The 22,734-nt window shown below is 42.6% G+C and overlaps 1 long non-coding RNA gene across 1 annotated transcript; it reads left to right on the top strand.

Moving 5' to 3' along the window:
• The first annotated feature begins 87 nt into the window (after positions 1 to 87).
• On the top strand, positions 88 to 21,601 carry LOC109510009 (uncharacterized). The gene is made up of 4 exons (XR_002167035.1): positions 88 to 384; positions 1,092 to 1,185; positions 17,076 to 17,300; positions 21,550 to 21,601. It is a non-coding gene; the product is annotated as an uncharacterized LOC109510009 (long non-coding RNA).
• The last annotated feature ends 1,133 nt before the right edge of the window (positions 21,602 to 22,734 follow it).

The raw sequence follows: 22,734 nt of genomic DNA, 5'->3' as shown, positions 1-22,734 counted from the left end.
TTAAAAAGTCAAGACTCCACCTGTGTGTAATTTACTTTCAGTTGAAATACACCTGTTCTGTGACACCTTAGTGGTTTGTTAGAAAACACCAGTGATCAACAGTATCATGAAAGACACACGACCTCGCCAGACATGTCAAAGATAAAATTATGAAGAGCTTTCAAACAGGTTTAGTTTATATCTCTATATTTTTTTAAAGCCCAAGCTTTGAAAATGTCAGGAGGCGCCATTTAATCTATCATCCAAAAACTGGAAAATATACCGCACAACCACAAACCTACCAAGCCATGGCTGGTTTCCAAAACTGAGAGCAAGCGAAGAGAGTACTGATCAGAGACAGACGGCATGTTCACTCTGGAGGCGCTGCAGAAATCCACAGCTCAGGTGGGAGAGTATGTTCACAGGACAGTGCCCGTAGTTGAAAGAAAGGCGTTGGGAGGTTGTCACAAGCCATGTAGGAGATACCACACACCTTATGGAAAGAAGCGCTTTGGTCAAATGAGACCTGTGTTGAATTTTTAGGGGCCTAACTGTGAAGCGCTATGTGTGACAGAGATAACACTGCCGTTCACCCTCAACACAGCATTCCCACTGTGAAACATGGTGGTGGGTGGCATCATCATTTTCTTCAGCAATGACAAGAAAGCTGGTCAGAGTTGAAAAGCAGCTAAATGAAACTATACAATACATACAGAGCAATCTTGGCAGAAAACCTGTTGGCCAAAACACTTGAAACAGGTTGGATGGATTTATCTTCCAGCAAGACAATAACTATCAACAGTAAGTGAGAGTGACTTGTATTACGCCTCAAAACCCGGTCCTCGAAGGCAGGTATCCTGCATGTTTTAGATGACTTTGCTTGAGCTATTTTGCAAAAGATGGACAAAATTTTTCAGTGGCTAGATGTGCAAAGCTGTTAGAGACCAACTAAAAATCCGGAAAAGAAATAGGTTGTTTGGAAATGGCAAAAGTGAAAAAGTTCAAGGGTCATGAATACTTTGCCAGAACACTGTGCATGCTTTGTGATGGCCACAGTTTGACCCGGTCTTCCTTTTTCATGCTCATGTTAATTTTGGCTGTTTTCGTGACAGTTGCTGACTCCACCCTGGATTGGTGACAGCCACTCACAAATGATCACTAAACAAGGCGCTGTGAAAGAATCGAACCCACGCCAGCTGCACAACTGTAAGTGGTTTATGAATCATTACACTATACAATTTAAAACACTGATGTTATGCTTCCGTGGCAGGAGAACCGGCCAGTTGTCACCCTTACTCAACCTTGAAGGTCTCCATATTTGTGTACAAGCATGTAATGTAAAGTACATCCAAGGCTCCCTAATGAAAACCATTCAAGTCAATTACAGTTAACACAAAAAGGCCTGGAGTTATTTAGATAAATAGCTCAAACATCCGCAGTAATCTTGTGCGAAGTGATCCGGCGACGTTCAATGTGGGCCATACTGTATGTGTCACTCTGTTGGATAAGGCCTCGGTTGTTTTGTCCAAGTGACTGACAAGCGGCACCTGCAAGTCATCACCATTCCTCTGTTTAGTGCTTTGATATCACAGCCACTCACTTGAGGCCTTTTGCCGTTGGTCCATTGCAATTGTACCAAAAACGCTCCCAGATGTTCCCCGACCTGACTGTTTTGAGTGTTTGTGTTTGCCGCTTGAGCGACGGCCAGTAAAAACATCCACGCTGTACTTAAGTAACACTCAACAAAAGCTGTTATAATACTTGCGGTTCCAAACGTACGTTTGAGAGAAGTGAGACAATTGTTGGGCGTGCTTCAGTAAATGTGATTCCTCGTCTGAACCATAGGGGGCAACATTGGCCAACATTTTAGTCGCTGCATATGAAATGAAATTTCACGTGAGTGACCAGCAGGGGACACTATTGGGTAACAGAATTACAGTACAGTATATAGTTTACTGTCCCAGTTACAGCAGCATAGTGACTAGTGGTTAACACACTAATTCTAGCCTGCCGTTTCTCAAATTGGTGGATTCGAATCGGCCGGCCTTCTTGTGTTTAACTGTGTTTGCGGCACTCCATCTTCCCTCCATAATCCAAAATCATGTTAAACAATTTGAAGACGGTTGTCCTTAATGTGAGTTTGACTTCTTTATCTGTTGTTTGTCAGCTGTGATTGATCAGGGATAGGCTCTAGCACCCTTTTACCATGAACCGTTTAAACCGTAAATAAATCAATTTTCTAATCCGTTTATCCTCACAAGGGTCGTTGGCGTGCCGGAGCAGTCATCGGGCATTAGACGGCGTACACCCTCAATTGGTTGCCAGCCAATCGCAGGGCACACATAGACGAACAACCAGCCGCACTCACACTTGCACCTAGGGACAATTTAGAGTGTTCAATCAGCCTGCCATGCATGTTTTTGGAATGTGGGAGGAAACTGGAGTACCCGGAGAAAACCCACGCAGGCACAGGCAGAACATGCAAACTTCACACAGAAAGGCCGGCGCCAGAATCGAATCCTACACCTCTGCACTGTGAAGCCGACGTGCCAACCAGTCGACTACCGTGCCGCCCGCCATAGTAATTATTATTTAAAATATTATATTCATAGCAATGAAACAAATAACGTAAAAATGTCATTTTATCTGTTTTGAGATTCAATTTGGTTATGAGTTGATTGCACTAGAGATTTTAGGGGGTACTTTTTTTCTGGAGTTATTTGGTACTGTATTGTCAAAACTATATTCAAGCATTATTTTCTCTTAATTTTTTTGGGAGGGGGATTTGATTTCAGGACAATCAAATTTACTTAGAATCTGCATGTTTAAGTATTTTCTTTGTGCATTATTTAAAATTTGATGGGTGGGACATAAAATATCCTCCAATTCTGCAATGTAGATGTGTCCACTAGGAGGCAACATTGGTTAACCAAAATCATCCAAGTGGCTACAGGTCATGACAAACAAATTCAAGGCCAATTCTGGAACTAATTCAGTCCCGGTAACAAATGTGACCTTGGCTGCAGCCACACACTCCAAAAATGGTGTGTACAATATAACGTTTTTCTTTTTTTTTCTTTTTTTTTTTTTTTTTTTTGACACCTGTTTCAAAATGGTTGTTTTTCCAAGTGTTTGGCCCACATCTCATATCAGCAAATGTGTAAATTGTTCAAAGCGAGTTGTGCTACATTGATTTGTTTCAAGACAAAGAGGGGGGGAAAAATAACCTCAAGGCATGGAGCGCTCAGAAATAACAATGCAGCCCTTCTCTGCTCTTCGCTGTTTGCTTGGCTTGACATTAGCTTGCGTACATGGAAGGGCTCTAATGAGAATGAGCGGGTTGCTATATTTCTTCTTTTCCTCTATTGTTTTAGGATGAGTGAGGATGGGTTTGTCCTTTGTTTCAAGTCTGTATGCAAAGCAAAGAGATAAACAATGCATTGGATATTAAGCCCTGCGAGTATAGATTGCGGCGGTCATAGATGGGACAGAGCTGCTCCTCCAGTTGTGTGACGTAGGAGGCGTCAAGTGGTTGCAGACGGGACTTTGATCCGACCTGCCAACGATTCTTTGTTGTTATTTTTGGGATTTCTCCTGGGTGCAGCGTAAAAGAGCAGTCGACAAGACAATTCAGCACACTCCCACACATCCACGTGCACATGCTAACTTGAACCTCTCCATGTACAAAACCACGCTTGCTGTCATGTCAGTCAACTGGATTTGGGGATTGATGAAGCATTTTATTGTCAGGGGTTAGGACACAAAGTAGCATGTCCAATTGTGGCTGGATTTCTTTTGTCTATATATATTTTACTTGTATTTGCAAATTTTGATTAATTATGGATGTGACAATGTGCATATAGATCTATAAATTGAAATAGACATGAACAAATAAATGTGTACATTTATGTCAAGGTGTACTCGATAACGACATGGTGACAAATGACATTTGGAATATTTTCAAAGTTTGAAAATCATAGTTCTATGAACGTGTTCCATTTGTAAATTATACGAATATCAACCACACTTACTTTACATTTGTAAATGTGTCCAATGGTGTGGAGATGAGACTGAACATTTGTAAGTTTGCTCAGTTTCATAAAAGCAATTTCTAAATGAGCACAACGCTCTGCAAATATCGAATATATTTGTACAAAGACAAAACACACAGATTTGCAAATTTGAAAAAAAAACAATCTACAAAGGCCCATTAATGTTAACATGCGTATGCACAAAGCTGTGCATTGGCATGTATACAAATCAACATTCTCTATGCAGTGTTTGTATATTTAAATCAAGTACCGGTACCTACAAATCAAAAATATATGCTTTTTTTCAAAGCATATCCATCGCGCAAATGTGAGGTCTCACCAACACCCCAACCCCCAAATGCTCCCATAGATAGAAATGGATGTGTAAAAAGATCCATCTAAACTGCCTTTTTTTTTTTAAACTCTGAGATCATCAGGTGAGGTGCGGGAAATTATCCAGTTTAAATTAACTGGTCTGAGAAACATTCATATACTCCAAATCTTTGTTCATCGCTGTCTGCCAGCGACCTTTAGTGACAGGCAGAACAATGAAAAGATCTCCGAGTTGATAGAAGCAGACACATAAATAACTTTTGTATCCACTGTTTTGCAAACTTTGTGTTTGGTGGCAGGGCGTGAGAATTTTTCAAATGTAAAAGATGTACCTTGGTTCAATAAAGATTGACAAGCATTGGCATATAGATCTCAATGTGTGCGAGCGTGCGCGAAACGACGTGTGCATGTGACAGATTTATGAAAGTGCACATAGCTAATTTTTGTATGTGCGTCGCCATCCTCCGTGTCGATGGCGTCGCCATATGAAACGGAAATAAACGTTAGCCGTTTGATATCACACTCCAAAAGTAATTATGACTTTTCCCCTTTTGCGAAATGCAAAACAAATGTTTAGCCCGGCGACAGTTTGCGTCGCTAAGATATTTAAGGGGTTGACACATGTGTAGCGTCTCGTCGTGTGTTCGTCTCAACTCCGAGACGTCACATCAGACGCGACGGCTGTTGCAAACATGGCGGCGACGCTCCTCTCGCAGCGCGACGCTGACCTTTCCTCTTAACCCGCGCCTGGCTGCGGCTTGCGACAACAATCAAACTAGCGCTGCTACTAGCATCTGACATATAAATGATATGCATCCCCTGCTGCTCCCATGGCAACCGCCTTGACTTTATTGTTGGCTGGCTTTGATCCCGCTACGCTTTGATTCATTTCTCCTTTCAGCCTTTTAGCTAAACATATCATGTGAATTTGGAGCTTTGTTCCTGACAGGCCCCCGTCTTCCTTTCGGCTCGCTCCCGACGCTTCCCCAGAGGAGTCGCGGAGGAGGAGAGGAATTCCGCCGGATTCAAAGACTTGTCTTGACTTCTTTCTCCCTGGGCTTTGCCTTCCCTTGCTGACCTGATCCCTGTCGCCCTTGGTGCCTTTCCAGGTGGTTTAGTTTGACTCAGGCATGAGTTGTACTGTATGTCTAATTACGATTTTGTGTCTACATTTATTTGGAGATTTTTCTTTGGAAGCTACCCTCCATTCTTGGCTGAGAGACTCACAAATTCAGCAAACAAAAGTATTTGTTTGGTGCAAAGAACTACATTGGAGAAATTTGAGGCGCTTAACTTGGGCAAAATCAGTGCTTTGTCATCATCTTGTGGAAAATAGGTGCCAAGGAACGGTGATGAAATGAGTCTAAGAGTTTAGACAAAATAAGTACTTTGTTATCACGTGTGGCTTCTTCAAGACATCCGACATCCTTAATCCTTTTTTTAGGGATGGTCAGTCCTTATCACCCACGAATAGTGGGTGGACACAGTTTATCCCAAGACAGCAGAGGCTTCTGCCGCACATAGCTAACCAAAAAATAGTGCGTGTGAGTGGCTAATTTTATTTATTTTTAATCCCAGTAATTGGCCTGTGGGGCAGCATGGTGAACCACTGGTCGGAACAACTGCCTCACACTTTGGAGGTTCTGGGCTGAAGTTTTGATGCAAGCCTTTCCTGCGTGGAGTTTGCATGTTATCCCTGTACTTGTATGTTTCCACTTTGCATCATCTGCAAGTGGACATCTTGCAATTCCTTAGAAACACACTTTGCTAGTTCCTGCATGGACCCCATTGGAGCGTGTCTGTTATGCTTCTGCCAGTTAGACCAAGCACCTCTCCTGCGCCGAAATTCAATAAAAGGTATGAGAGGAGCTGCTTTAATTGACCGGGAAGCAAGTCTGCAGTGATCACTCCCACAATGGCGCAAACACCCATTTCATACTGCACCAGTCTATGAAAATAACAGTTGGAAAAAAAAAAATTACCTACGTGCACAGTTAGACTGCAGTTTGCACTAGACTTGCGCTGGGCCTGAAATGGTACCCGTAGTGTTATTAATGACACTTTCGGTGTGTGGTAGAGCTCTGTCATTTTAGCATGGTGGTTTCTTGTCCAGTGGGTCAGTGTGTGTGCACGCACGTGTGCCTTCCATTGTGGGACCATCAATCTTTCTATGTTGTCACATTGTGGCTACCAGCCTCTTCATATGAAGTTTAGGCCAAGGTTAGGTGAAGGTATTGTGTATAAAGTAGTAGTTTTGGTCAGACTGCAGGAAATGAACGTTAAAGTCAATCATGACAGAAACAAGACCACATTTCCCCATAAACGTCAGAATTAAAGACGTGGCTATGTGTTTCGAACCTGGTGATTATAGAACAGGCCGTGTTCTATTGCCTCTGCCATGGCTTTTATTGTTTGCCACTTATTTTACTGTGTGTATGCTGGCCTGCCACCGATACTTTACCAGTTGCCTGCAGAAGGGATTGCCGCTTTTGATTACCTTCGCCCTACATACCTGGCTTTCCATGTTAAAATATTACTGCTGGTAAATGCAAAAAAAGACCCTACATTGAGCACGTCAATGGGAATGTGGCACATGAACAACCAATGGAGGGGAACAGGAGTCTCATGTTTTCAATTCTTGGCATATGGAGACACGTTTGATCAGAGAGGTGAGTAAGGGCACCAATAAAATGGAGTGCTTTGGCACAGTCGAGACTGTGGTGTAGGCTACATATGGCAGCATCCAGAGTGAAATCACAGCAACAGGTTAAGCTCATGTCAACAGAGACTTTATTTCTCAGGGACGCTTAGGAGACCGTTTTCATGTAAGAGGAGCAAGAAAATGGAGCGGTGCAGCAAAATGGAAACTGGAGCACAATAATTTACACACCCTACATCAAAGCACAACAACAGGGTAAAGTCATATTTGCAGAGAACAAGAATCTGGGATTGAATGTCTGTGTATTTAATAGACATGTCATTGGCAGTGAATGAGTTTTAATGCACAGCCACAGGCAAGCACACATTAACAAACTCAAACTTTGGAGATACTGTACATGCTTTTTATTGGACTGTGCCGATTTCTCTTTCACAACTTAAACTTTGACCTGATGATAGTGATGCTAAAATGTAGCCACCTGGCATGAACACGACTAGGGAGGGATAGGCAGAGATTGACGTCTCATTCTGATGAAAAGATGTGTGTCGTTTTTGGTTGTTAAAGCAAAACAAAAAAAACAAAACAAGATCACGGCAAACAATGAATTGTTGATGTATAATCAAAAACGGATTCTCACACCAATACAGTTTGTGTTGTTTGCTCACTTGATGCTACATATCAAACGACTTCACCTGTCAATCTGCTTTGATGACGGAACATTTTAATTGATCTCAACAATTTGCGTCTGAGTGATTTCTCCCCCGCCCGTTTTGATCAGAGACAGATTTGCACAACCACAAAAATATACACCGACTCAATCTAATGTCTTGCACGACAAATACTATATCCAAAGTATTCACTGATGATTGAAACGTTGAGAGTGTAAAACATTCAACGGTGTCTTTATCATTGTAGTTCAAGATGACCCTACAGGATTACCCAGAGCTGCTGCTCCAGTGGCAGGACAAATTTGTTGTAGTGTGATAATTGACCAATGGGTGGCAGTATGACTGCTGGTTTAAAGCGCCTTTTCAATGCACTTCACATGGAGGATTTATTTTAGCATGTTTATTACCGATGTAAAACACTGTGATCATACCCTTTGAATGACTCGAAATAATGTCTGCATAATAATGATATGCTGAATACTGTGCATCACGATTTTATAGCCAGTGTAAAAAAATACGTATTTTTTGTTCTTTTTTTAATCTAAATCAAGCTCAAATACATTTTTGCGGAGTGTATTTCAGGGAAAAACCAAAAAGATATATTTCAAAATTGAAAAACAGAATGTCTGAATACGTTTTTAAAAACACATTTTTCCCCAAACAAACACAAGAACAATCCAGAACAAATTGTCCAATGAAATGCATTTCACTCCTAATTTTGATTTATATTTCAAAAACAAAGAGAATGTATTTTTTAATGGATCAAGTAAAAAAAAGAAAAAAAAACAATCAAAATCGGTTTCTGTCAGGTGAAAAGTGCACACATCCAAACGTTTTTTTTTTAAATTGTAACGACAATGGAATATGAAAAAAAATCTAAAATCACAATATTTGAAGTTTCATGCTTTTCATTGGACATATTTCTACCATCACCATTCTGCTATTATTAATCATTATTCGTATCAGTTTAATGTTTTTCTATGTCTTTTTTGCACATTCCTCTGCCAAGGATATTTTACTGCTTTATTAGTGTACATTATGACACACAAATATTTGTTTTCGAATATTTTACTACAAATCTAGATTAAGGTAGAGATACAGGATTTGAAAAAAAAATGTTTTTTTCAGATTCAGATTCAGAAAACTTTATTTATCCCCGTGGGGCAATTAGAGTTGTGCGAGAGCGGCTTATCATAGAGACAGTCAGAGCAAAGGAAAAACATAGGTAGTGGTTCCAGCAACAAAACAGTATTGCACATCGAGCAGTATTGCACAGTAAGGACACAGTGAAAACAGTATTGCACAGTGAAAACAGTATTGCACAGTGAAAACAGTATTGCACGTCAAAATTCTTTTTGTGTCTGTAATTTGGGAGTGAATCTTGTTCAAGACAATTCAGACATACTCAATGCGTGGGTATGTGATGAAGGTGCCGATTACTTGGTCTTGGCCTGCACTTGTTTTTTCTTTTGAAGTGTTTTTTTTTTTTTTTTTTTTTTACTTTGTTTCCAGTAAAATAATTTCCTCGGCCTCTCCCTCTCCCGGTATAACACAACTCTACTACTATACATTTGTGAGCAGGGCAAACAGCTGCCTGAGGAATACGTTAGGTCGTCTAAATATGGCTGCTAGTCATGTATCTTTAAAAACTATTTAAAAACGGTAATCAAGATAATCAACAGCGTAGCAATTACATCTTTACACTTTCCCTTGTTAATTATAGATTATGAAGAAAGGCTGCCGTGGCGGTCTCAGGTGGATTGTTTTTCTTAAGTGTTTCCGAACTCGAAAGCAGAGCGACTACTTACAAAAGAGCAACGTTGGCGGAGTTGCCATGATTTATTTATTGAGGCGTGTTAGTAGGGGAAGAGCGTTCATTATCATAAAGGCCTCCAGTCACGCGTGCAAAGCCTCCATCTCGCGTACGAAGCTCCAGACGTAGCATTCCGCGCTAGGAATCCGATGCAATGTCACTTTCCCCGAAGCTCCTGGCGTTAAGCGTAAGATGTAAGTTGTTTTCCTTCCTCCGCTCTCGGTTTATTTTAAATATGTCAATTCTTTGCCAGTGTGCTGCAGGAGCAAGAGGCGAATCCTGTGCTCAGTGCACCTGCTCTCACATCATCTCCAGTGAGTTCCCGACACGGGCGTTGAGTTGTCGCGAGCGGCTGAAAACTCAAAATGAACCCTGCAGAGGCCTTTTCTTCGCTCTGTTCAATTATTTAGACTCAAAGAAGATGAGGAGGAGGAGAGAGCGCGGCGCTTTTCCCGACACGAGCATGAGCGAATCACATATTTATCCAGCTTCATCTTTGCCAAATAGCCGCCAAATGGAAACAAATACCTTCAATGGAAAAACTCATGTTTGCTCTGAGCCGCAAAGCTCATTTTGGGAAAGCTGTCGAAGAGTGCGCTACCTCTCCTTCCTCTCACATTCCATGTTAGGTTCATTTGAGACCAAATTGTCCGTAGTTGTGAAAGTGACTGTAAACGGCAGGCAACTAATCCAGGGTGTGCCCTGCATTCACTCCAAGTCAGCTGGGATAGGTTTCAGTGCATAGAAAATGGACAGATGGATGTAGAATTACAGTACAGAGTGTGATCGATGTAATGGACCAACATCTACGAAATGTAATGATTGCCATATAGACTGACCGATGAAGAGTAAGATCTCTACACTCTGTCCACATTTAAGATAAGTTAACCTTTATGTGTCCCACACTGGGGAAATTTGCAAATTTGGGTCACGGACAGTGTTCCTTTTAATTTTCAGTGCATCTGACCATTCACATGAAGTCCCCGAGCATCCCTTGGACCGCGATGAGCAACATCAGACATGCACACGGCGGACAAACCAGTATTATTATGTCAATATGCCACATTTGATTGAATCGAGATTTGTGGCATGAATAAAATAGCACCTAGTTTGTTACTTTTATTTCATTACCCGGGTCATTTTAAACATAATTAAGTCACAATAGAATCTGTATAAATATGGTTCCGTATTGTCCACTCATAAATAAAGAAAAGCATGTCATTTAATATAACACTAAAATTTCTATTCACCTGACTTCTGAAACGTGTGAAAGAGCCTCATTTAAGAGGCTGGTAAACTATGCCCATGTTTGGACTTCCTGAACAGTGTAGTCTGCGTGTCACCTGCAGTGTCACCAGTCGTGAGTGTATGTGTGTCTATGTATGCTTCAAATTCGAGTAGAACAACTGTGTGTGCACCCTCGGTCACACTCCTGACACTGCAAGAGAAGTGTGATGTCCTGTTTGTAGATTAAACTGGAGTGGAAATGAAGGAATCCATGTAGAAATGTAATGTGTTTGTGCTGAGAGGGTGAGAACAGTGAGCAATTATTCACATGTGCATCTTCGAGGGAACATGGGTGATGGGTAAGCTGGAGTCGATCTCAGGTGACTTTTTGTAGAGAGTAAGTTGGTGCTTTGTGGAACATTTAACATGGAGACTGAGAAATGGACCTTGAGTAACAGGCCAGTTACATATTATGATTGACATGTAGGGCTAGAAAAGAAAGTCAGCCTATCCTGCAAAGTTGACCCACAAAAATTGTTTGACACAAAAATGTCTGCCTTGAACCCATGATTAATATTTCCATTTCCAGTTTCTGATCCGCTTTATCCTCACAAGGGTGGCGGGGCGTGCTGGAGCCTATCCCAGCCATCTTCGGGCAGTAGGCGGGGGACACCCTGAACCGGTTGTCAGCCAATCGCAGGGCACACAGAGACGAACAACCATCCACACTCACACCTAGGGACGATTTTGAGTGTTCCATTAACCTGCCATGCATGTTTTTGGAATGTGGGAGGAAACCGGAGCACCCGGAGAAAACCCACGCAGGCACGGGGGGAGAAAATGCAAACTCCACACAGGAAGGCCGGGGCTGGAATCGAACACGTTACCTCTGCACTGTGAGGCCAATGCGCTAAACACTGGATCACCGGGCCGCCCATTATTAATATTTTAAAAACCGTATTAACGCCATCGAGAGCTAATGTTTGGCCACTCCCGTCTTTCCGCACGAACATTTGCTGTGGATGCTCTTTTGCGGAGCCAACTGTGCATGGACATGAAGATGCTTCGGATTTGGGCTTCCTGTAGACCTCCAAGTCTCAAAGGCGAATTCTCGGAAGGCCCTATGTGGCCTGTTTTAGATGTTTCCCCAGCTCCAATACATCCATCCATCCATTTTCAACACTGCTTTTCCTGAACAGGGTCGCGGCAGCCTATCCCTGCTCACTTGGGGCGCGCTACACCCCGAACGGGTCGCCAGATCGTCACAGGGCGCATATAGAGACGAATAACCATTCACACCCACATCCACACTGTCACTGAGTGGGAACTGATCCCACGCTGCCCGCTCACGAGTCAGGCGAGTGTACCACTACACCATCAGCGACACCAGCTCCAACACACTTGATTCAAATGAGGGATCGTTAACAGGCTTGCAGATGAACTGATCGTTTGAATCGGGTATGTTGGAGCAGGGGAACACTATAAAATAGGCTGGATAGGGGCTCCCGAGGACCAGACTTGGAGACTCCTGCCTTAGACTGAAAAAGGTAAAAATAGGTTTGTATTCAATTCCTGCTAAGCGGAGATTGGAGACTGGGATGGGACCCGTGTGACGACGAGCCAGACATCTGTGATCTACATAGAGTACACTTTCTCTTAGCACAAGGGGAGACAGGTCTGGTGAATGTGAAATCTCCTCTGTACCCAGGCTTTGTGGACACCCTGTGTTTGTCAGTCATTTTCGACACTTGACATGGTTGTTGTGCTCATTGCTCTCTTGTCCCTCCCCGGGTCGTTAACCACTCTATCCTGTTCCTCCTTGTCCCTACTCTCTCTCTCTCCATCTTAACCCAACCGCTTGATTACTTTTGTTGTGAAATTGTGCTATATAAATGAAATTGACAAAATTTGACACACTCAACTCATGATTGCACCATTGCATACGTCTTGAGTGGCCATGTTTGTCAGCAGCCCTGTTATTTGTACATTATAGCCCTCACTTTTCGGTGGTCAGTCCACATGAGCATATGATACTTTACCTAAGAGGGTCACAGCCAATCGTCACCAACACGAGTGACATCAGCATTGGCACCGGCAACTATGCTTGAAAACTCTCAACTTATTATTTACAAACAGCCTCATGTTTGCCATCACATGATCACCGTCAAGAAGCGAAGGCAAAAACAAACTCCACTGTAGCTGTCAACATTTCCTCCCTGTCTGATCGTCTCTTTTACAAGCGCCTCGCAGCATGTAAACACAAACGCATGCACAAAAGACACACCGCAACAAAAACCCATACGCCCACGTGCACGCAAGCCACAATTTCCTCCAGTGCAGGATGCTGGGAAACCTGTCAGGCGCTCACAAAGAGAACAGCAAATTTATTTATTTCCCCGAGTTCAGAGTAATTACAGGCATTACGGCGGTGCGTGGCAGTGACGTCTCTTTATACCATCAGGTGTCAGGGTGCGCCGCGCAGAGAGAGAGGGAAGCGGCGGAGGCGAGGAGACGTGACTCCTTCCCTCCGTCTGATCTCTAATCAAATTAAATAGGTGAGTACTTCCTCCCTCGCTCCCCTTCCCGTCACATAAATAAGGTGGGAAGTGACAATTGTGAATCTCAGGCTGCTGAAAAGGAACAGGTACCTACCTACCGTCATGACCTTTGAATTCCTTACCTCAAACATGTCAACATCATGCCAAAATAAAAAAGTACTTGCGTTCCATGATCAAAAGTCATTTTCATATTTGTTCTTGTATTCTATGGAAACAATGCTCCATAATAGGCCAGAATCGTCACTTAGACTTTAACGTTCGGTCAACATGACAATCATGTCAGATCGCGACTGACATCACTCAGGTTTCATTCGCCACTCTACATGTCAATATTGACTCAGAGCACCAGTGATCAGTTATCGGATAGTCGTCTCACGTTTCAGTTGTTACATACGGTACCGGCGATTGGTTGGTAACTTCACTGACACATGTCAGTGATTTTAAAAGCACCTTGGATTCAGCAATGTTTCATTGGTTAGTCTCCATGTCAATCAATTACATGTCGCACCAGGAGCTGGTCCGTGACATGATCGCTCTTTATTGATCATACGATTTACTCCACGTAGGTCTGTAGCTATTGAATACTTTAGTCTTCAAGTCCCCTGCTGAAAATTCTGTTGAATAATCAAGTGATTCAGATGAACTACGTTTTTTGGTCGTTAAAGAGCAGTTATGAATGCACAAGAGAAAATAACAGCAGAAGAATGCCGTAATCAATCAAAGCTAGAATTTTTTTTTCTCCTTACTCTGATGTGGGCGCCAAGTTGCCGGACCTGCAGTCATGTGGCCTGTTGATCAGTCTGATATGTTCCCACATTCTTGTCTTTCATTTCCTCTGATGTCATCAAAGTTTTCCCACTCCTCCAATCAAACCGGTCAAAAGTCTTCCTTCACTTTTGTGGAGGCGACGTAAGCGCATTTGTTGTACTTGAAATACTGAAGTACTGATTTCACCCCCAATTCCACATCGTTCAATGAGTACCTTTTTGATATTGCCAAAAGCTGCGTTGCAACACATTACTATTATTGGAAACACATTATTTGTTGATACAGCTGTCGGTGAGTGTCACCACTGGAGCCTCCACCCTCGCCATCGGTATTCGAGCAAACTGCAGATTATCCTCTCCGTTACATTTCAGCGAAACAATCCCCACTCCTCCAATCAAACCGGTCAAAAGTCTTCCTCCACTTTTGTGGAGGTGACGTAAGCACATTTGTTGTCCTTGAAATACTGAAGTACTCATTTCACCCCCAATTCCCCATCGTTCAGTGAGTACCTTTTTGATATTGTCAAAAGCTGCGTTGCAACACATTACTATTATTGGAAACACATTATTTGTTGATACAGCTGTCGGTGAGTGTCCAATGAGTGTCACCACTGGAGCCTCCACCCTCGCCACCGGTATTCGAGCAAACTGCAGATTGTCCTCTCCGTTACATTTCAGCGAAACAATATCGAAACATGTTCATGATTGACGACGAAAAGTGGAGGCATGAAAAGAAGAAAAATCCGCCCAAATATTTCTTCCGAGCAAATCACAATACAAGTCGAGTACTCCCTCAGAGGGAATGGTGGGATGGAGGGTGCGACAGTGCCCCCTTGACTGCAGACATGCAGGGGATGCATGCGTCGACGTTGCCTGTGACGGCTGTTCGCTCCTCCTGAAAGCTGCCTCTACTCGCCGTGGAAAAGCAATGGCGGCACGCTTGGATGACACGTTATTATCCTTTAATCTCCGCGCTCAGCTCGTGGAGCATCAAATTGAAATATCCTGAACAGATGTAAAAACACATGTGGGCCCGGGCGCGCAAGCTGTGCTGCGCTTTGTTTCATCTCGCTGTGATGTGAGCCTTAAGGAGAAAGCTTTTTAAAATTTCATCACTATTCAAAAGGATAATTAATACGTACCCCCAGGCTTTGATTATGCGATACCCAGTGTGCACTGCCGCTGCTGTTGCCATAATGAGCCACTCATCATCAGCGCACTGTGCCTCCCTCGGCAAACATACAGTTTGCATAAGGTACTTAAGATTCTGCCAAGGAACCTTTGTTTGTGCATTTGTGCGTGTACGAGACGGCATATATGCACCTGCCATGTTTATATGAAGGTCCTTGTATGCATGCAAGGTGCGACTACCTCATCTCATTTGCAGTTCAGTGTTATCCCACAATGCTAGTTGTTGCAGTTTGTTTACAAGAGGAGCCCTGTCAGGCCGCCTGCACCAAACTGGGCCCGCTGTGAAGGTCTACCCCTTCACAGCCCTCTCTCCCAGGCGCACCCCCCGCTTGGCACTGAGGCGGCAGGAGCAAGAGTGACAGGCCGCCCAAGCGCAATATTGTGAGGTCATAAGTAGAGAGGGCTGTCAATTACAATGCCTCAAGGCTAAACAGTCTGCAGGCTTAAGGATGACTCTGACTTCATTGGTCAGCCTTTAAATCAGTCACGACACACAGCGCCAGTGATTCGTCGGTGGTTAAAAAACATGTTCACCCTCCCTATATTAAATAACAGGCCTTCATTTCAAATTGATAGTGGAGAAAAATAAGACTAATTTAGAGTCGGTTACTGATTTGCTCCATAACATGTCTGAAAATATGCAAAAATGTTGATCATTATTTTCAGTAAATCAGTTTGCTTGAATCGAAGACAACAGAAATTGGAGAATATTTACTGTTAAGAAACTGATATGTCAGGGCAATATTAAAAAAGGTTCCTAAGTGATTACTCGATTATCAAAATTAATTATTGAATAATTCAACAGTTGATAAATGCTAATTAATTGATTAATCGTTGCACCTCTAGTCATTTACATTCCTCACGCTTCAGACGTCCATCTACATGTCAGTCATTGCAGGCAACACCTGTAATTGGTCCGTTACATTGCTCCGCTGTCACTGGTTACTCGAAAAGAGAATCTTTGCAGAGAGCTCCAGTGAGTGCTCGGGACCATCATTCAGGCTTCAATGGTTAGTCTTGCTGTTAATCAGTGCACAAAATGCCAGTTATTGGTCAGTTGCATCTCCCAGGAGAGTGTCAAAAGGGTGAAGAGAGGTTGGAGAGTGACGGGCCACATTCTGTCTGTTTTGATTTTGTGTTCATCGCCTGCTGGAGTGAAGGGCGTTCCCCTCCAGCAGGCGCACGTGTGCCTCATTTCCAATCAAGACTTGTGGCGTATTTAAGGACTGCCGAGCTGCCTCGTCATTGTCGGATTATTGACCTTGCTCTCTGTTGTGCTTCAAGTGTTATTTTCTAGACCTCTTGGCACTATTCATAGTCGCTTTCGTTTTGTTCATAGATCATTGTATTTTTGTGATTCAATTCTTTTCCATTCGTTTGTGTATTCTCAGTTTTCTATTGAACCTTGCTTTTGAACGTGCTTTTTGTTTCATGCATTGTGTTTCCTGGCTCTTTATGACCAGCGATTTCAGTTTATACTTTGTTGGTGCGATTTTCTGGAATAAATACTTTTATCGTCCCTTTTTGTTTGAGCCTGCATTTTTGGAATCCAAAAACATTATCCGGTTCGGGCTGAACCGAACAATTAGAATGCCTCACCGCTATGCATCAAGCCGGTTTATGGAAGTCCATATGAGAGGGGGGGGCAAATTTAGAGGATTAATTTTGCATCTTTGACCATCCAAAAACATGCATCAGCAGCCACAGATTTTATCACAGAAACACCAACCTTGAGGTTGTTCACTTCCAAGCTACTTCTCTTGCCACATAATAGGACAATGCTGTCACACAAGCACAATCTCCTCTGACATTCTATTCCCTGAATAGCACTCTTCATCTCTCTTTGCAGCAAGGGGGGTCAAAAAGAGGATGTCATTTGGGATTTGCCCCAACGCCCAAGATAGCCAACGATGGAACTTTAGCCCGCGAGGAATTTTAGCACGTTCACTCGGCGGTGAAGTGACACGCCAGAGAGGCGCTGTGGCGGGCAGACATCAAGGACGGACTTGGGCGGCTCCTCCAACCTGGAATCCAATTCCATGCCTTGACACCGTGTGGAATTAGCTTAGAACAGGTGAGTGATGGCTTCCCTGGGTGGCAAACGGATACGAGTCAGATCAGAGTTTCAGTTGCACGTAGAGATTGTAATCCATTCGAATTAAAAAAAAGGATTTCCCAAACTCATGTTTGTCAGCCAAAATGAATTCTGGGTCATCAACTGTCCGAAAATTCTAAGATACATGTATTCAAATGTGTGGCTATTGATTTTGATTTCCATGCATTTCTACGCAATGCTTGACTTGCTCAGGGTGTCTAAAGGGGAAGTGGAGCGGGTTCAGGGCGCACATGCGCCTGCTGGCAACGCCTTCAGATGGGGCTCATTAAAGAGCTTATGTCAATTACTGATCAATACATGTCCTAGAGCTAAAACTACATCATACACGCATTGCCCCCAGAAGAGTTTAGTGTTAATGAAAATATTATGTCCGGTCTTTTTTCATCTTTATTAACTCATTTAAGTCAGGCTTCATTGGTGCCAATCGTTACAGAGGGAATGGTCAGTTAGAGTTGCAGATCATTAGTTAGTCTACCAATCCCAACCTCAAAATATATAATTTTTTTCTTTGCAGAGCCAATCAATGACTTAATTTAAGGGGCCAAATTTCAGATTTTGAGGAGCAATTTTTTGCAGACTTCTGTGAAAAGGGTACTCGATCTACCAACCACTGAATTCCGATCTTTTTCCATTATGTGTTTGTTAGAGGTTAGCATAGCTATTAGCATGACTTCTACATCTTCCCTCATCATTCGAGCAAGTTTTGTCAAAGGTGAATCTTTTTTGCTGGTCATGGAGCCGATGATTACAGACTTAACGTTAACGCATGTAGGTCAAGCCCAGTGAAGTTTTTTTGGGAATGTCTCCGCCGTTCACTTTGATGCGACTTTTGAGAGTCTTTTTAGAAAGTGTAAAATGCAAATTCTGACTTGCAAAACCGCTTATTTCGAGCCTTGCTATCTATACTATTTCATATACAGTATTAGAATAGTTGTGTGTCTAAATGTTTTGTTTTCTAATCATGATTGAAATTTATTTGTTTTTAGAATTGCATGACGAGTGCATCAAACGCTCAGTAATATTTAGCGATTGGTCAGTCCGTCATTCACTGGTCAGTTAACATGTCAGTGATTACATGCAGTACAAGTCATATGATCAGTTTGCGATTGGTCAATCAATCGTTACAAGTGGCTCCCATGATTGTTCAGTTAATCATTTGCGCTTTATCGGGTCAGGCCACCTGTGAAACAATTTATGCAGTGCAAGAAGTGATTGGCCAGTCAAGCAACTCTGTTAATCATCAGTCTTCTCTACCTTTTCCCCTCAATTTTGTGCCTCGTCTTTCGAGTAACTGCTTTATCGAGACGACTCCCCTTCACTCCTCTTCCATCCCTATGGTCAGTGGATGTCAATCAAAATTCGGCCCTCACAAAAATAGCCTCACATTCATACAACTATTACAACCGGACTGAAATATGGATTCTCACCTCGACGCCGCACCAGCCCTCATTCATGGGGGCCAGCGGGGTCCTGCCATGGGAAGCAATTATCGCTAGATGCCAGCTGACAGCCCGACTCCATTGCCAGGGCCATGATGCTTCGCATCCCTGGGCTTTCTCTAGGCAAATAGCATCCTCATCCCTCAAATCAAATCTCTTTGCCACTCTTGCCTACGATCAGACAGACGGAGATGCTTCCCTTTGTTTCATGGGACAATGCAGTGAGAATAAGGTGAATGGAACAATGACGAGTCGCTTTGATTTATTTATATATTTTTCCTTCCGAGCAACGGCTCCCTTTCCCATAGGGAGAGGTCTTTGGGAAAGGTGGGGAAAAACTTCAATTAAGAATCTTGCAACGAAAATGACATTTGAAACAAGTGAAAGCTAAAAACGGCTCTTTCATATCTCAGTGGGTTTCAAATCCATCCCTCCATGGTTCGAGCATTCATCACATTGAATCGGGCTGTTGTAAGATGTGGCCCAAACTGTTCCACTTTAGTCCAAGAGAGGTGGTCCTGTGGATGGCAAACGGTCTGCCAATGCTTGTTCATTCCTTTACCGAGCGTGTAACTAAATCAACTTGCTCATCTCGATCCAACAGACTAAGTGGGAAGGGGTCAACCGTTAGCGACTGTCCTTTATATTGAAGTACTTAAATTTTTGCAGCCTAAAAATACCCTATACAGATGTACAAAATTGTTTTTAGCCTAACAATGCTCAGTCCGGCTCAGGAAATAGACATAAAAAAGGTTGAAAAAGTTTTAAAGTTGATCCAAACTAGTTGGTGCTTGGGGAAGATAATGTCACGCATTTGGTTGCATTCATTAGCCACAATGTTGGCGCTTCCTTTTTTCACCTCTGTTCACTTCCATGCCACAGATTATGACTTGACAATAAAAAACAACTGTGTACTGTACCAAAAATGGCATCTTCGAGAGACGTGCACATGACTGGCTTATGAGTAAAACACAGCCATAGATATGAATCGGTAGATACGACACGCTCCTTCGAGCTGCATGCTTACCGCGATGCTAACCTAATGTCCATACTTCCCATTTCCTTTAATGGGGCAGTCACCCCTGTTAACATGGCCGCCACATATTTCCATGTGTTGCCTTAGATGGGAACATCACCACTGCCAGCATGGCCATCGCATCGACGCGTGTTTTAGCCTGCTCTAGTCTACTGTAATGCCGACATCAGACTCCACAAACGTAGTTGTATTCTTAACTGACAGACGTGTCTCAGACAAATGCAGTGTTTCATAGCCGATTTTGAGGAGTTTTTTTTTTTTTTTTTTTTTTGAGATTTTGAGGGGGATTCTTTTGACGCGCAGATCCCGTGTTATTTGAGATACTCAATAATTGGTCGTGAGGTGTCTGGGATGCTTCATGAACACGAAGACTAAAGTTTGGCATGTCAGAATTTTTGTTCGTCTTGCTGCATAGTCTGACCTGCCCTAAGTCATCCTTTGATCGGTTCTTCGGCATTGACCAATAGGAAGACAGTGCCCTCCTACTTATGATGAGAGACTAGATGCTGCGCACACAATCAGAATGTGGTGTATTGTATTTAAAAAGTGACTTGAACAAAAGGGTAAATCTTGGAAAGTATACATAGAATTTAAACTCATGCGAGCAAACGTGGTGAAATGTGTTTCTTCAAGTTCTTTTTGGAGAACAGACAGTCCATACCGTGCTCTAACCACTCTCCAGGAAAGGGTCTCTACTTTTTTTCCCCTCCTTTTCGGAACATAGAAATGAAGCACATGCACATTATGCTTCCGTTGACATGACTACACCTGCTTCTTCCACCTCCCCGACGGACATGCGTCGATAGACTGAATCTTGACGGAAGCACGCAAAGATTGAGCAGGGTCTCGTCTGTAACTGACTTGGAGTGTGACATCTTGTCGTGTGACAGCAGTCAAAACGAAATAGAAATTAACTATGATGATAACTCCAAAACTGTTACAACCCTGCTTCTAAGTCACCATTCTTACCGGTGCGAGTTTATCAATAGAAAAAGAGTCCAAATTAACGTGATGGCTTAAGAGTGCAAATAGAAGATGAATAGGGATAAATGAATGGAAATGGTACAATTAATTGCTAAAAAAGTCAAACAGTCATTTGCCACTTTGCTCATTAGTTGAAAAAACAAACCAAGGCAAAGTTCAGTTGGATGCTTTAATCACTTTAATTAATGCACATTGTTGTGTGTTCCCTTCTCGCTCACGGGCTTGCTCACTCGCTCCCTGTGTACCTATATTAGTGAAGCAAATAATAAATGAACACACACACACACACACACACACGCACACACACACACACACACACACACGCGCGCGCTGCCACCCACTAATTATCATGCAAATACGGCAGCAACAAAGCGTGCAGGGACTGTTAATCTGTGCCACGTTGCCGGCGAAATTCCCCAAAGTGCCTCACAATTGTCCACCGTGCAATTAAGAGGATGGAGCGGGGAAGGAATGGCTGTCACTTGAATTCTCCATTTGGCTGGACGAGGCTAAAATAAACAGTGTATGTCAAACTGTCCTTGTTTTATTCGACAGATAAATGGTAATGCAACATTTGGGGTTGTAAATTGGAAATATTTTGTGTTGTGACAGTATGCCGGGTTTAAAATTAGACCATTTGTAATCATCACTGAGGAAAAACAGGCTTTGTGATTTCCAACAGTCTGCTGCTTTTTATTGTCCCGCCCTGTCAGATTTTGAGAATAAAACTGATGTTTTCACTTTCTAGGCCGGGTTTTGCTTGGATTCATTTGGATGTGGACCCGGTTTTCAATTCCATGTAAGTCGTGGCTTTGATTTCTTGCTCGATTTGTAGTCATTTGCAGAGGTGGAGTACGTCACAAATTCTCTGTCAAAAATACTCGATTAATTAATCATTCAACTCTTGTACTTGAGCAAAATAAAGAGTCAAGAATTTGAAATGTGCACAAGTTTAAAATAAATAAATAAAAAATAAAATAATACATTTTCATTGTCAGGGAGACGCGCTAACCACTCAGCATCGTAGCGCCCTCCATTATTTCCCGCGGGGAAAATTGTTTCCAAAGCCAAACAACAGTTTAACTAGCATTCCAGAGCTTGTGATGTTCCACTTTACTTCCCCCGATATAGAGACACACAAAGTAATACAGAATATAAAATGCCACAAAAAGGGACCTGACTTCGATTCGTGACCCAATTAGTTTCATCCCAAAGTTCCAAGATTCCAAATCAAAGGAAAGAGGCATATTTTATGTTTTGGTTTTACGTTTTACTTTGTTGGCCAAATATGCTACGGAAAAAGAACACAAGAGCAAAAGTGCCTTTTTTTCCGAGGAGCCACATTATCATAACGACCTGATTTGCCAAAATCACGTCCTTGCTGTGGTTGTGGGTGTTTGTGGATAATGAGCCTGGGCCAGCCTGGTCTCCATGACACCTCTTTTATTGCTCTCACACTAAATGGAGGCAATGATGACCATCTGATTAATCGCCTTGATGTCACCGGGCCACGCTGCTGTGCCCTCTTTTAATATTTGATTGTTTTCTTCAATAGTGCATCATTTGCTCCAATTCGTCATTTGAGCCTTTCATTTGAAACTCGTCTAATGTGGATGTTGTGATTATCGGACCCTTGTTCCCCTTTGATGGCCCCTTTTTTCCAAACCTAATTTTGGCCAAAGAAAACTTTGGTTGCTTAACTTTTGCATATTTTTACTCATTTGCTGTGCTCTGATAAATGAAATAACAAAATGTATCTCAGTGTTGGTTTGTACTTTTGTGTCCTTTAATGAACGCTTTAAACACAGCAGTGGGGGCACAATGTGATAGCTGAGGAAGGGCATATTATTTGAATAAATTGATCATTAAGAATTCGGTAAGGAATTAATTTGGTGATGCTTCTGAAGCAATTGAGATAAAATGGAGTGCACTA

The sequence above is a fragment of the Hippocampus comes genome, unplaced genomic scaffold, assembly GCF_001891065.2.
Source record: "Hippocampus comes isolate QL1 unplaced genomic scaffold, H_comes_QL1_v1.1 scaffold39, whole genome shotgun sequence".
NCBI lineage: Eukaryota > Metazoa > Chordata > Actinopteri > Syngnathiformes > Syngnathidae > Hippocampus > Hippocampus comes.
The sequence above is the reverse complement of the archived record's forward strand: the minus strand, read 5'-3'. Positions and strand labels throughout refer to the sequence as shown.